Genomic DNA, 15,757 nt, shown 5'->3' on the forward strand with positions numbered 1-15,757 from the left:
GGCACAAAGAAAGATTAAAAGTTGATAGACATTTTGGTTCTTTATCTTTTCTTCCTCATTTCAACTTCCAGCAAAACTTTCTGAAGGAACACAAGGAACAGCAGGTAGGTTTCTTACAGATCTTTGATACCTCCTTCCACTTAGATCCCAGGGGAGCTAAAACGGTTTACCTCTGTGGTTCAAAAAAGTCTTTGGACCAGGAAAAGAGGCCAACATGTCAAACATGTTCAATCAAATATTGATCTAGAAGATTGGACACTTTCTCTAGCAAAAAAATTAAATTAGTACTACTTACTGAAGATCTACAAATGGTTCTCCTGAAGATAATGATAGTACCCTAGGCTGTTTCTAGGATCAAAAGTTTGTATGGACAAACTGATTTAATATTTTCTGTAATGCCTGGAGGAAAAAAAGCATGAAAAATCTGCTTGCCAACGGTAATATGCTGGAGATTATCTCATGTGGTGAGTCCTTGCATCAAGGAGCCAGGTAGGTTTTACAATTCCATCTTATCTTTGAAAGAAAAGGAATGGAATATGGCCCATTTCACCTTACAGAAAGGTTTTCATCACCAGAAACATCTGATACATGGTATTAATGTTGGCTCTGGTAGCACATGCCTCTGACTAATATTCCCTCTTGATTGTGTTCTATTTTCAATATGTCCCTCATCTTGCTTAAATAGAAGCTAGAGGTCTTGTCTTGCTATTCTTAATACCAGTAATTCGGAAGATGAGATAAAACATCTCACGTTAGATAATGAGCTGAGAATTCCTTCCAAAATTTAAATACCACTACTGCAACATATTCATCTGGCTGTTCTTGGAAATAACATATTTGTGTTAAAGACAAAAGCAGTCTTTACAGGAGAAGGTTTTAATAACTTATTTTAATGAATTTACTAGAAAAATAAATCAGACATTACCAATTATCTTTAATAATAGTCATTATTAAAGCATTTGTCATGTTCTCACCAACAAAATTGGATTCTTGGGAATTTAACTACATAGAGACAAGAAAATGAAATTTTACTTCAGCTGCATCAGCAAAATGACCAAATTTTATTTTCTCTCTCCTTCGTAAGATACATAGATCACCAAAATTCCCAAACTTTATCACATTGAAACTTTGTAGTTGTCCCATCCCTCTGTGATGGGCTGAGCCAAAACCCTGGGTCCAAATATATACAGAAGGAAGAGGACCAAGCTGTAAATACTGGATCTGAATCCAAACAAACTCATTGGTCCAAATTTACTTGTTTTGACCTGTTACTGAGGAAGTAGATAGTCCAAGTTCAGATCACTAAACTTCCAGATGTTTATTGGAGTCTTAAATATTCAGATTTTTTTCCTCCTCCTTAACATACATATTATACACACATTCACTCATTCTGTTTTAATTAACATAAAATCATAAGGCCTAAGAATAATTGTGTAGATTTACAAGTTTTCTCCAAAAGTGAAATAAGCTAAGGTAAACTCACATGGGCTAGTGAGCCTCATGCTTCAGTGCTTAAGCCAATCAGATATTTCCCCCAAAGTCAGAAGCATTCTAGCGGTTTTAAATTTTCTCCTGTTGCAGACAGGATATTAAGTTGGATGGGCCATCGGTTGCCTGAATGAGGCTATTCTTTTGTCATACACATGAAACATCTTAGAAAATTTCTCTGCAGTTGAGAGAATTGTTCATTGTTGTTTCTGCATTGTGAAACATATTTCATGGCAATCCTTAAAAGGTTATTTTTCTCTATGTGATCAGAGCAGACTAATATTTAAATACATAAATATGCTAAGTTGAATTTGTGGAATAGGTAATTGACTGCAGAAGTAATTTAGATTGTTATTGTTGCTACTCTGAACTTTAGTCTACAGTAGTTACATCTGATAGAACTATAAAGACAGTTTATGAGCACATTGCTCTAAATCCTGCTCTCTACTTACATGTATGAAAATTGTGCTCTCAGTTACACTAATGGAACTCCAGAGTAATTCAACTAAATTCAGTGAAGATACTTGCGGGGGGTCACATCAGTGTAAAAAGAATCATCTAGCCTATGAACAGTCCAATTGGAATTTACCAAAGCTACTCTCATATGACTAAAATGAGTAGGATTTAGCCCAAAATATTTTTTCAAGTTTCTCAACTTAGTGAGAGAGACGATTTACTAGATATTTAATATTGGCTTAAAGGGAATTTTATAGATTCCAAGGCCAGAAGGCACCATTGTGATCATCTAGTCCAATCTCTTGTATAACATAGGCCCTAGAACTTACAAAATAATTCTTTGAACTAGAGCATATTTTTTTAAAAATCCAATCTTGATTTAACCATTGACAGTGATGGAAAATCCACCATGACCTTTGGTTAATTACTCACTGTTAAAAGTGTACACCTTATTTCCAGTCTGAATTCATCTAGCTTAGAAGCTAAGGGTTATAAACAGCTGAAATATTAATTGTTCAACTTGATGTGAGATAAATTCAATCAATGAACTGCAAAAAAATAGGTAGTCCATCAAAGATCTAGTCATTATATGTTGGACACACTGTAAAAGTATTTTGATTCAGCATGATGCTATTCTCCACAGCTTTTCTGAAGATCCAGAAATCACTGAGGCATGAGGAAAACCCACTATAAACTGTGTTATATGGAGGATATACAATTACCAGACAGACATTGATCTTGCATATAGTAAATAAAATACTTTTTCCCAGGAATAAAGTAAGAAACTCCTTTAAAAAAAGGACACTTTAAAGTTTAATTTAGAGGATTGATTGCTAGTTTGGGGGGCAGGGTGGAGGAATCAGTGAAATCTATATTTTTCTTTGGAGGAGATGTTCATAGATTCTGAGTACATTCTTCCACCAAAAACTTAGGTATCTAGTATTTTGTAAAAAGAGCTCAAAAAAACCCCACTATCTGAATAAGGAAGTACTGTATTTAAGTTTACTAATACTACACGGAAAAAATGTAGTGTGGAATGTTTTGCACATATTGATTGTGCCCATGGAGCTCTCTCATATAGACTCTCGTGCTGATGTTGGCTGATTGGTAGGGATGAGTGAAAAAGTTCAGTGAAAAATCCCTCCCTGTTCCCTGCCAATCTTTTCTCATTCCTCAAACCAAGCCTTCTTTGATCTTTGGGAAATTAAGATTAAGCCCCCTCAATCCCTTTTTTGGAGAAAGGGGGAGATATGGGAGGTTCCAACATTGTCCGTAGACTTTTCCACCATTTTCCATTCAGGCCCTTCTTACAGTATGTAGAGGAAATGGAACCTTGATGTCTTTCCAAGAAAAGAGACTCATCTTCAGAGGGCAGTCAGGTAACCCAGACATCCCCCTGGAATGCAGGCATAGCCTGATGGATCCTTTTTTCAGTCCATTCAGGCAAATTCTAGGGTAACCATGTGCTTGCTATCTCATTTGGTGCAATGGACCAAGTAATCTGAATTCCATGAACTGCCTATTTAAAATGTGAAAGACTTAAATTTTGAAATAATGGATGCTGATCCCTGTGTATAAGAACAAGAGCGTTTGCCTCCCTGTTACTGCAGTGAATAGGTCTGCTATGCCACTCTGTGGAGCAATCTGAGGTCACAGAGGGAAACAGGTTGCTTGGTTACCCCTAAAAATGAGGAAGTAATGCTAGAAAGAGGTTTCAGGCTGCTAAGTTTCCTCTCAAATACAAACAGATAGGGCAAGTCATGGTCTGTAGGTTCACCAGTTCTAGTGGAGTCCTCAAAGGTTCAATTCAGCTTCAGATTAGCATTCAAAGTGAATATGAATTCTGAACCATTTGGAGGTTCTTACATCACTGCTTTTGGGGGAGAACTACAATCACTGGAATGGACACGGCACTAGTTAACCGACTCCTGAAGCTAAAAAACCATACCTGTTTTGGCATAGTCCAAGATTTGAGTATGGTTTCCAACAGTTCAAGAAAACGCAATATTTACAGAAAATAATTCTAGTGAGTGGGGTTAGTTTGATAAAGTGTTGGAGGTCTCTTTACATTTTGGAGGTAACAAAGGAGGAATGACCTTTTGAATGTAAATAAAGTATTTTATCCAATTGGAGTAATTAAAACTGGTTTTTAAAACACAAAACATGCAAAATTTCAATTCACTAGTTAATTTTGCATAGTTTTCAACACATCAACATTTCTTGGCTACAAAATGTCAAGTTCACAAAAATTCCTACAAAAGCTTTGCATATTAGCTTTCAAAATTCACATCTAGATCAAGTATCAGAGGGGTAGCTGTGTTAGTCTGTATCCATAAAAACAGCAAGGAGTCCAGTGGCACCTTAAAGATTCAGATTTATTTGGGCATAAGCTTTTGTGGGTAGAAACCCACTTCTTCAGATACATCTAGATCAGAAGTCCAATTTGCCCTTTTACTGAGAAAATTCCCTAATAGATAATGCTGGCATTTTGGCTTTTAAAGAGAAGATAAGGAGTGATAGATCAGTGTACAGAAACTCACACATATTTATAATGTACACAGCTGCATACACATAAAAACACACCAGGTCAGATGGATGTAGAAGTTTGCAGGGATATATGCAGAAGTACAGTGGTTATTTAGTATGTCTTGCACATACTAGTTGGAGTCATATTGACCTGATTCTCATTTATACTAAGGCCACTTTAGTGCTTAAGGAACTTAGGCTCAAGTTTACATACTTTGGTCACATTAGATGTAGAGACATATAACTGGAGAAAGTTGTTATGGAAGGAATGGCGGGGTGTCATTGTAGCAGGGGATGACCAGCAAGGAGATGGATAGCTGGTATACTGCATATAACTGGGAGATTAGCCGCTGTGTGCTTGAAGCTAGCAATGGATTGAGAAGGCTTCTAAAAAATCTGCTATGATATTTACATGAATAAATGGATTTAATTTACTTAAGGATCTTAATCTGAATAAGAATGAAGCCCATATGACTTCAAATTTAGGGCATCCAGAGCTAAAGGATATTTGGAAGTATAATTGTTGTAGGGATTGTTGCCATGATTAACCAATGGCTAATCTGTGTAGCGGATTAACCATCTTCCCCACCTCCCATCAGAACACTAAAGTGTACTTAAGGCAGAACGGATTCTCCTTATTTACATAGTATGACCAACAGAGAAGCAAAATTTAAAAACATACACCCCCTCCTATATGAAATTAGCCAAACTACATGTAAATACACACAGCAAATCAGCCAAGTTATGTGCAGATCTTTTTAAAAGTTTTCCTGTTAATAGGTCAAGAGTTTAGATACTTATAATAAAAAATAAGACAAATAAAAGGAGCATAAACTGCAGCATGCACTATGTAAGAAGAAAATTAGAAGGGCTAAAATGGATTTCAAAGAGCAAATAGCTAAAGGTAGGAAAACAAACAAGAAATTCTTTAAGTACTGTATATCAGAAACAAGAAGCCTGCAAAAGAATTGGCAAGTCTCTGATCAACAGGAGTTAAAGGGAGCAATTAAGAAAGATAAGGACATGGCTCAGACACTAAATGATATTTTAGTATCAGTCTTGATACAGAAGATGTGGAGATTTCTACCCCGACTTGCTTTTTTCTGGAACAAAGGTGAAGAGCTTTCAGAGATTGAGGTATCAAAAAAATGCTGGAGCAAATTGTTACATTAACAACAACTATTTTGTCAGAGGATCAGGGAGTGGCAAAAGTTGTACTTCTATTTATGAAGAGACTCTAAAGGGAATTCAAGAATTGCCAGACCAGCAAGCTTTACCTATTGTGACAGAGCTCCAACCTAGTCCCTGTGGGTCCCATACTTCCAAGTGGTTTATGCTAGTTTCAGAGGTTCACTGCAATCCTCCGTGTAGCCCTTCTCTCTGTAGGGCCAGGGATACAATCTACTGAGCCCTTATCATAAGCCAGCAAGGAGATTGGTGAGAACTCCCATAGTCTGTTGCTCCTACTGCCTCATACCAAAACCATTTAGCCTCCTACCCTGACAGGGGCCTGTTTTCCCCTCCCAGGAAATGTTTCTGTAGTGATGAGTTGGGGGAACCCAGGCCCACCCTCTACTCCAGGGACCCTAATGGTAGCAGTTGTTAGCAGCCAACCTTTCATTGCCAGAGTTGCTATATTTCTCTGGGCCACTTACCCACAGATCTCCTACTTCTCCCTTACCTTATAGCACCCTTACCAATGACTTACAGCTGTCTTCATTAACCAGCCCTTCAGCCACATTTCCACTCCTTGGCTCTCTTCTACCTGACTGGAGTGAGCCCTTTTATAGTATCAGAGGGGCCTTAATTAGAGGCAGGTGGTCACATTAGCTTAATGGCCTCACCTGACTCTTTACAGGTTAATTGGAGTCAGGTGTTCTCATTAGCCTGGAGCACCCCCTGCGCTGGTCGGTCAGGGAACAGAAAATGGTTAATCCAGTGGCCAGTATATCTGCCCTGACTCTCATCTATAGCCCTCTGGCCTGGAGGAAGAAGGGAGATTCCTGCTGCTGGGGCTGCTCTAGCTACTCCCTAGCTGGGCTAGACAAGACACACTCTCCCCCACCCCCGTCCTTTCTCTGTTACCTGGTTGCTGGCTAGCTGCTGGACTGCCTGCCCCCACTTGGTTGCTGCTGCTACAGCCCTGGGGCTATTGGCCTTCTCCCCAGAGGTGGGGAGTGAGGGACTCTAGCCCTGGGCGTTGCTGCTGTGGGCACGACCACCACTTGTGATGGGTCCTTTCTATCTGCCTGCTGCCTAGAGCTGCTGCTGTAGTTACTGCTGAGGAGCTGCTGGAACCCGAAGGAGGAGAAGAAGAGGATCATCTACTGCTGGGGGAGTGTACAGGGACTCTGCAGACTGCTGTGGAGGGGGCCCTCAAAGACTGAGTAACTTTTGAACTGTGCTCTTGTGGTGGGGGTTTTGACTGTGTTTGTGGGGACACAGGGGGTGTGGTGTGGAGCCTGCCCCCTAGTCCATCTGTGTGTTCCCCTTTCCCCCACCACCACCATTGCTGCCCCCTCTACCACCTGCAGTGGACATTTACCATCTGCCTTCAGTTCCTGCCTCTGGGACTCAGCTGCTCACCTGACTTGCCCCACCCTTTCACCACCATTTGGGCCAGAAGCAGCAGCCAGCCCATACTGACTTTTTGTGCAGGTGCACGTGTACACCCCCCCCCAGACTGACTACCCCCACAGCTTTGCCCCTTGCTACCTGTCCCCATTTGCCCCTTGTAGCCTTTTGCCCCTTGCTACCTGCCTCCCCTTTGCTCCAGCCCCCCTTTACTAGCTTCAGTTTGTTTGCCTGCCCTGCCCTTTTCCTTCTGCAGCTTTTGTTTGTTTGCCCCAGCCTCTGACGCGAGCCCCTTGGTTCTGTGTCTTACCTCCAGCCTGGTTCTCCCCCCTCCCCCCACAGTTCCCCTGCCCTGATTACCCCCTTGCTCAGTGTGCCTATGCCCCCTTCCATGCGCTTGTGCCCCTCCCCATTTTAGTTTCAACCACTTTTCACTGAACCCCCCCCTGCTGTTATATTCCCCCCTCCCCTAGTGCAGCTAGAGGAGCTGGACTCCCACCCCATGTCAGTGACTAAACTTGCCTTGATTGCGCCCCCCCACACACTCCCCGCCGCTACAGCATCTTTCCTGCCCACCACCTCTGCTACCATCCACAGCGGCTGGGGCACTTTCCCGGCATCCATTGCCTCCTGGTGCCCGCCTCCCTGCACGGGGAGACCTACGTGCAGGTGTTGGTGAGGGTGGTGGGGCCCACGGCCATTGTGGCGGTCTCCAAAATGTATGGCAAGGTCATGTTCTTCCTAACATCGGAGGCCACCGCCCAGGAGGTGGTGGAGAAGGGCCTGGCGATGGACACTGATTCTGGAGTTCTTCCGGTCAGGACTGCACTGGGTCTCTGCAGGGGTTCTCCATCTACCCCTGAGGGAGGGAGGGCAGGGCCTGAAGTGTCTACACACTCAGGTCCATGTCTTCTGCCTCCAGGCCCTGCAGAGGCTCGTTTATGGTACAGGTAGTCCAGCGTGGAGCGTACTGGCACACGCCTTCCTGCGCCGCTTCCGAGGGCTCCAATATGACTGGCAGCCCCTTTATCTCCACCCGAGAGGTCTTCCGTGAGACCTCTCCGGAATGCCAGTCTTCTACCTCCGGACCTGGAAGCTGTTCTCAGTGACCAGGTCCATGGCAGCCATTGTGGGGGCAGATCTCCTCGCAGAGCCCCTGCTACACAACCCCCAGCTCTGTGTGCAGGTGGTAGAGTCCACCTCAGTGCACCAGAGGTTGGTCCTGGCAGAAGTCACCAAAGGCGGAGACCTCCTGGACTATGACCGGGGAGACTGGCTGGATCCCCTGACGCTCGCTCAGCGCATGGGGCTCTCCAGGCCTCGTACTCTCCAGTGTGTACTTCAGCTTTGCTGCCAGCTGCTTGGGTTTACCTTGACCAGGTCCTGCATGAGGGCACGCCCTGCCCACCCTCCACCCCAGGCCCGCTGGACCTTTTCATCGGGTCCCCTACCCTGTGGACCCAACCGACCCCCCCCCACCCCTTCACCATCAGCTGTCTGCATGATCTGCAGCTGGTCCAGTTCCAGAACGCGCCAAGGAAACATCTTTTCATGCTCGTGCTCCACACCCTTCATGTCCTCACCCTTGTGTCCTGCCCTGACACACAGTGGCGGGACCTCCTCCCACCTCTAGAGGGTGAGGAGCCCCAGTGGGCCATCCTATACTCCATTCTGGTCCTGAGGCCTGCCAGGGATATAAGTTGGTGGCTCCTTCACGGGCCTGTGAGCACGGGCATGTACTTGGCGCGGTTCACTCCATCCCAGACACCTGCCCCTTTTGTGGCATGAGGGAGACCCTGGAGCACATTTATCTGAAGTGTGCCAGGTTGCAGCCCCTATTCCGGCTCCTCACAAATATTTTGTTATGTTTTTGGTTGTACTTTTCCCCTCACCTCTTTAGCTATGCACTCCCTATCCGTGGCCCCACAAAGTCATGGGACCCCCTGGTCAATCTCCTCCTGGCCCGAGCTAAAATGGCCATCTATAAAACCAGAATGAGGAGGTTGGCCGATGGAGTGTCCTGTGACTGTGGTGCCTATTTCCTGTCGTCCATCCATTCACGTATCTGGGCAGCGTCCCCTGACTCCCTTGATGCCTTTGAGGAGCGGTGGGTGCTGTCCAGGGTTCTCTGCTCAGTGTCCCGGTCTGGTTCCCTTCATTTGACCTTTGACCAGGGACCTCTGTCCCTGTTATTTCATTAGTTGTCCCCTGTAATTATTTGGTTTCCAGGTCCTGTGGACCACCCTCTTAGGCTGGGGGGGATCCTTTAGCACTTCCAGGATCCCAATAGGGCTACTTTGCTGTACACAACTGGCCTGGGTCTATATACTGGGTAAGCCAGCCGAAACAACTTAAAATAAAATCACAATACATATGGTACATCAGTATAGCTTCTCAAAAGAAAAAGCATGCCTCTCTATCTACTAGACTTCATTGAACACATCAATAAAGTGGGTGATAAAGGAGAATCACTTGACAAAAGTTGAGACCTCCATATTGTCTTTGACAAGGTTTCTCACAAGAGGATACGGAAGAAACTAAGTAGTCAAGAGGTGAGAGATGTAGGCCCCTGGAAAACTCCCAAATGGGGCAGAATTTCATCCAAGTATTGTTACAGATTACTTTGGCTAAAAGACAGAAAACAAATACTAAGAATAAATAATCAATTTCCATCCTGGCAAAAGTTCAACTCTGACATACCACATGTTCTGTAGTAAGATTGGCATTATTTATTTATTATGATCAGGAAAATGGGATGAACACTGATATAGTAAAATATGCAGGTGCCACAAAATTATTCAGGTTAATCAGGTCCAGAGAGGGTTATATGGAACATCAGAAGGAAATAAACAAGCTAGGTGAATGAGCAACTTCATGGCAGATGAAATTCAATGCTGATATATGCAAATTAATGCACTTTGGAGAGAAATTTTTTATCTATTTATAGACCTTACTGGGTTCCAAATTAATTATATCAACTTAGGAAAAGGACATGGATACCATTGTTGACAGCTCAAGGAAGACCTCTGCTCAATGTGCACCTGAGGTCAAATTTTTTTAGGATGCATGCAGTGATGAGCTGCCAAAATCTTAACAACGGGTTCCCTCCTCACCCCATGAGGGGATCGTTGCCCACCCCCAGGACTCCTGCCCCATCCAACCCCCCCGCATTCCTTGACACCCCCCCAGGACCCCTACCCCATCCACCCCTTTCCTCTGTCCCCTGACTGCCCCCAGAACCGGGCAGGAGGGTCTCGTGGGCCACCATAGTGGGTGCCCACCCCACCCCTAAGAGCCAGAGGCACCTGCCGGGGGGTGAGGTGGAGAGTCCCAGCCGTACTTACCTGGGGCATCTGGCAGGTCCCTCTGGCTCCTAGGGGCGAGGGAGCGTAGCTGGGGGGGAGCAGGGAGAGTGGCCGCTCTCCCACTGATCACATCAAAAGTGGCGCCTTAGGCTCCAACTCCCTGGGTGCTCCAGGGCTGGAGCACACACTGGGAAAATTTGGTGGTGCAGAGCACCCACCGGCAGCTCCCCAGCCTGTGCCCAGCCCCAGCTCACCTCCGCTCCACTCCGCCGCCTCCCCTGAATGCATTGCCCCACTCTGCTTCTCCGCCCCCTCCCCCGGCTTCCTGCGAATCAGCTGTTCGGTGGGAAGCCTGGGAATGCTGAGAAGCAGGCGGTGGCTTCCCGCTCAGGCCGAGAGTGGCAGAGGTGAGCTGGGGCAGGGAGTGGTTTCCCTGTGCCCCCCACCCCCGGGTTACCTGCTACGGCACGGGCGGCCCTCCTCGTGTCCCCCCTGCCTCAGCTCACCTCCACTCCGCCTCTGCCTCCCTGGGCCTGAGTGCGAAGCCACCGCCTCTTCTCAGCCCTCCCTGGCTTCCCGCGTGAACAGTTGATTCTCAGGAAGCCTGGAGGGGGCGAAGAAGCAAAGCGGGGAGGCGCATTCAGGGGAAGAGGTGGAGGCGGAGCGGAGGTGAGCTGGGGCCAGGGGTGGGGTGGGGAGCTGCCAGTGGGTGCTCTGCACCCACCAAATTTTCCCAGTGGGTGCTCCAGGGCTGGAGCACCCATGGAGTCAGCGCCTAAGGCACCACTTTTGGCCGGTTAAATTTAGAAGCCCTTTTAGAACTGGTTGTCCCTTGTGGAACAACCGGTTCTAAAAGGGCTTCTAAATTTAACAACCGGTTCTAGCAAACCGGTGCAAACTGGCTCCAGCTCACCACTGGGTGCATGAGGAATGGGATGGAGAATCATACAGAAAACATTATAATGCCTTTATAAAACAACAACAATGGTTCATCCTCATCTAGTGCTGTATTGGTCACTCCATCCCGAAAGGATATTGCAAAATTAGAAGAAGTTCAGGGATGAGTGAAAGAGTATTAGGGGTACAGAAAAGAGATAGAAAATGCAAAATATTAATACAAGTGTCTTATAGTAGTACCAGTATGTATGTGTTTTTGGTGTGGGCCAGCAGGCGTTTAAGAAACTAGTGTTTACATTGTGTTGGAGTTCAGTTTAATTGGTAATAAGTAAATACGTTAGGCACACAACTGCAGAGCTGCCCCTGGTAAGCTTGGTTTTACCTCCTGGAATTTTTGAAAAATCCTCATTAGTGTTTCCTCAAGTGAAGTTTTTTATTAGCTTGTTTAAGGTAGACTGCTGTTGCATGAAGCCACAATAGCAACTTATAGCACATAACATCTGTTGTGGCTTCTTCATTGGCTACTATGATGAATGTGGGGTGTAACAAATAAGAATTCCAAAAGATTTGCACAGGTTTAGTACAGTGGGGGCACACGTTATCATCTTGGTCAACACAACCTGGAATATGATTTTACACTGCCATGTCACATCAGCCCACAATAACTAGAAGTCATTTATTACTCAAGAAATAATAGTAACCAAAATGACAACTTGAGTTGGCTCTCTGTGATGCAATGGTGTTATTTTCTGATAACACGGAGTGCAGCTTGTGTCATTTCTGTAAATCACTTTTTTCAGTGTAAATTCTGTATGTTTTTAAGGGTACAAGATAAATCCAGACTTTTCTGCTTCTAAAGTGTTTGGTTACAAATGTAGCAAGAAATGCAGCCCCTTGCATTAAACTGACATTAAAAATATGATGTTAATTCTCAATCTGAGACTCTCTGTGTGTCTTCAGTGTACAATGTTTAATTAGGCTGTTTTGTGGTGGTAAAATTATCTACCACTTGGCTCTATTTTCTGGCATAGGTCTGCATTAAAAGAAAGGGTGTTTCCTGGCTCTCTTCAGCTTTTATTTTTCTAGCTGGTCTGTATTAGTCTATATTAGAATCTGAAATGCTACCTGTGTTAAACTAACAATGCATGTCTTTCACCTTTTTTTCTGAAAAACAAGTAATTGTTTGACTTTTAAATAAAAAGATGGATTTAGATTTTCTACTGTACTGCAATTTTTTCTCCTTTATGGTTTGTCTAGCAGAATGATAATGCTATGCTCTTGTTTAGATAGGATGCTAGAAATTATTGCATAAGAGTTTGCTACATTTTAGTCTTTTTGCAAGAAATATACAGCAATGGATGTATACAACACAATTTAAAAGGCATTTCATGAGGTTTCATTTTCAAATTCTGCTGTAAATTCTACAAGCTATAGTAGTTTAATGCAGAAGCCTAGATGTCCATAAAAATCTGGAGAGAATGGTATATGTTATAATGTTGTTATAAAACTGTCCATGATATTAACACTCACTGTATATTAAATACACAAAACTGTTACAACGACTTGAAGGTTGAAACGAACCCACAAAAACAAACAAATTCTTCAGGACACTAGACAAAAGGTTGTTCTTTACAAAAAAGAAGAAAGTACAGTAGTACAAGCAGTGAAAAATTTAAAAAAAATTCTATATAGATACATAGAGGAAGTCCATGTATCTAAATATTTATCCAGTAGCAAATTATGAATGGATAAATTCCTGAAAATCCCATGTAAAAATAGTGTAAGTAAAGGCACTGTTGTAATTCTGTTCTCAGTTACACTCTTATAAATCCACGGATTTTAGACTGCAGAATTTAGTTAGTGTAAATTTGACTCCCTAAATTATATAAATTGGAACAGTGATCTTACAATAAAGTAAAAATAAACTGCCCTGAGTGTAGTGGTGGCTCAAATCAAATAGAGGGGCTAACTAACCGGACTGACCGCATACTTGTAGGATGATGTCAAAGGCCAAACAAATTAGTATATATATGTTTGTTTTTATACAACATAAAGAAATAAAAAAAAGGCAGAAGCCCATTCCCACCCCCCCCCTTCACTTAACCTTTGGATGAGTATAAATCAAGAGTAACTCCATCCACTGGATTATGTATTTAGGCTCAAATTTTTAAAAGTGTCCATCTGGTTAGGGATCCTCAGTTTTTGGATGCCCAGCTTGAGAAACTGAGGTATAGTTTTCAGATATGCTGAACAATAACAATTCCATCTGAAGTCAATGGAAGCTGTGGGTGCTCAGCATCACCCATAAAAACCAGGCCCTAACCCTCTCAAATTGTGCATCGAAAACTAGGAATGAAATGTTTGAAAACGTTGGGTATCCTGTGTTTGATAATGTTGGTCTCCAATGTCTTCATGGAGTTACTGCAGATTTACACTGCTACAACAGACAGCAGAATGTGACCAAGAGACTGCAAAGGCAACTGTCAGGAGGATAGTACTGAAATCTAATGTCATGCTTTAGATGTGATGGTGGGGCAATGGTGTTGCACTTGTATGATTTCCATAGGGCCAAATATAATTTGCTTACTGCCTTGCCATCCTGCCATTGCCACCTTCTCCCGGCAGAGGCAGATGTCCACTGTATTGTGGCTTTGTTCGGATTACCAGTCTTCAGTTTTTGACCTTGTTCCTTGGTGACCTGCTGGGCTAGGGTGAATAGTTGACCCTTCAGTGTTATATTTTGCCCTTGGCCATTTCCATGTTAGCTCCATACTGTATCAGGCACATGTTTTATGTAAAACAGAACAGGTTTCTGATAATGGTGCACAACTCGGAGCCAGGAGGTCTGAGTTACAGGGTATGTCTCCAGAGCCGACATTAAAGCGCTGCCGTGGCAGCGCTTTTACATGGCTGTGTAGTCGTGGCTCCAGCCTGGGCCAGAGCTCTCCCAGCACTATAATAAAACCACCTCCGCAAGGGGAATAGCTCCCAGCACTGGGAGCGCGGCTCCCAGCATTATAGCACTATCTACACTGCCACTTTATAGGGCTGAAACTTTCATCGCTCAGGCGGGTGTGATCTCACTTTTGCAGCTGATTAGCTGCGTGAATTTGGGCAAGTCACTTAACCTCTTTCTACCTGTTTCCCCGTTTGTATATTGAGGATTATAATTATTTTCACAAGGATGTTATAAGGCTTGGTTGGTAGGCTGCATTGCTCGTCTGTGTGCATGTGAAGCAAGCTTATTTTAGGAAGGGGCAGAGATAGTCAAATTTACATCTCTGATTTAGATGCTCTTTTCCCCACTTACATGACTGCAGGACGTAAATAAGTTTATTTTGCATGGTGAATTTCCCTTGTCTGTACTGGCATACCCCTTTTTGGTCTTAAGAGGCCTGATTCTCCTCTCACTTACACTGGTGTATCTCCATTAACTAGTTTATTCCTGTGTGAGTTAGAGGAAAACCTGGCTCATGCTTCCTACTCCTCACATACACATGTGCAATGAGGCTATTTCCACTGCATTTATTGTACCATAAGATGCCTTACCATCTTAGCTTATACATCTTTCCCTGTTCTGCCTAGCGGTTCCAATGTTACATTGCCTAGCTTCCTAAAATACCTTCTAAACCAGCCCCAGATTTAGCCCATAGTACCTATTATCTATGGAAACATCAGTAGAGCACAAGTGCTGCTGTGCTTCGGCACACCTGGATTGAATTAAAGGTGGCTGCCATTTTATGTCGTCCCAAGGTCATTAATAGTAAAGTATGAAAATTTGAGCTCTTTACTGCTGGTCAAAAACCTTAATATGGTACATGACCTTACATGGGATTCAGCCCATAAAATGAGAAAAGCTTAACAAATCTCCCTGAAATAAGTATTCTACATTGTGACAAATAAAACTCAGATCTAGCTTATCCTTTGAAGTTTTAATGGACAATTCAATATGATAGCAACTCACCTATGATTGAAATAAGTTTGCAAAGCCTGGAGCAGCTCCAGTCATCTTGAACTAGAGCCTTGGACGACAGTGAACTCAGGCAATTGCAGGCTTCAAAGGGCTCATTCAAATATTCTAGCTCTACTCTTACCCTGTATTGCAGGCAAACTTTTAAATATATTTCTTCATATCAAAGAGTATTTTTAACATGAGCTATTCATAATAGTGTCATCCTGTAATAAACTTGCACAGCTTTCAAGTGTGAAAAGGATTAATCAGATATGCCCCTTTACTCCACCCTCTGCGCAATGGAGAGGAGAGAAAATCTCATGGAAAAAGCAGCTCTGTAGAATGTTTCACCAAATCATGAGCTGTTTCAAGTCCCACTGCAAAAACCCTGCACAGCCCAATTGCCCACATTGGGGAGGGAGGCAGTGTATACAGGGAACATGGCAGGAAGGAGCAAGGGAAGAGTTGCTCTAAGCAACATGTCCTCTGTACAAGTTCTAAGTCTTTTAAAAATACCATAGTAGCTGATACTGTTTCTTTTAGAGCTCTGTAGGAAATA

This window comes from Lepidochelys olivacea (genome assembly GCF_965140295.1).
Source record: "Lepidochelys olivacea isolate rLepOli2 genome assembly, chromosome: 3".
Classification (NCBI taxonomy): Eukaryota; Metazoa; Chordata; order Testudines; family Cheloniidae; genus Lepidochelys; species Lepidochelys olivacea.